Below are 570 nucleotides of genomic sequence, written 5' to 3' on the forward strand. Positions count from 1 at the left end.
CGCAGGCGGTGCTGCAGCAGCAGCAGCAGCAGCAGCAGCGGGATCACGACATGTCGTTGTTGGTCTCTGCTGCTGGGGCGTAGCCCGTGGTCCGCTGCATCACCTCCTCCACTTCCTCCCGCAAGTCCTGGAAGACGTTGCTGGCAGCAATTGCTGCTGCTGCTGCAGCAGGCGGTGCTGCAGCAGCAGCAGCAGCAGCAGCAGCGGGATCACGACATGTCGTTGTTGGTCTCTGCTGCTGGGGCGTAGCCAGTGGTCCGCTGCATCACCTCCTCCACTTCTTCCCGCAAGTCCTGGAAGACGTTGCTGGCAGCAATTGCTGCTGCTGCTGCAGCAGGCGGTGCTGCAGCAGCAGCAGCATCAGCAGCAGCGGGATCACGACATGTCGTTGTTGGTCTCTGCTGCTGGGGCGTAGCCAGTGGTCCGCTGCATCACCTCCTCCACTTCCTCCCGCAAGTCCTGGAAGACGCTGCTGGCAGCAATTGCTGCTGCTGCTGCAGCAGGCGGTGCTGCAGCAGCAGCAGCAGCAGCAGCAGCAGGATCAGCAGAAGCACAACATGTTGTTGGTCG

This window comes from Eimeria tenella, genomic scaffold, assembly GCF_000499545.2.
Source record: "Eimeria tenella Houghton genomic scaffold, Eth_scaff32, whole genome shotgun sequence".
Classification (NCBI taxonomy): domain Eukaryota; phylum Apicomplexa; class Conoidasida; order Eucoccidiorida; family Eimeriidae; genus Eimeria; species Eimeria tenella.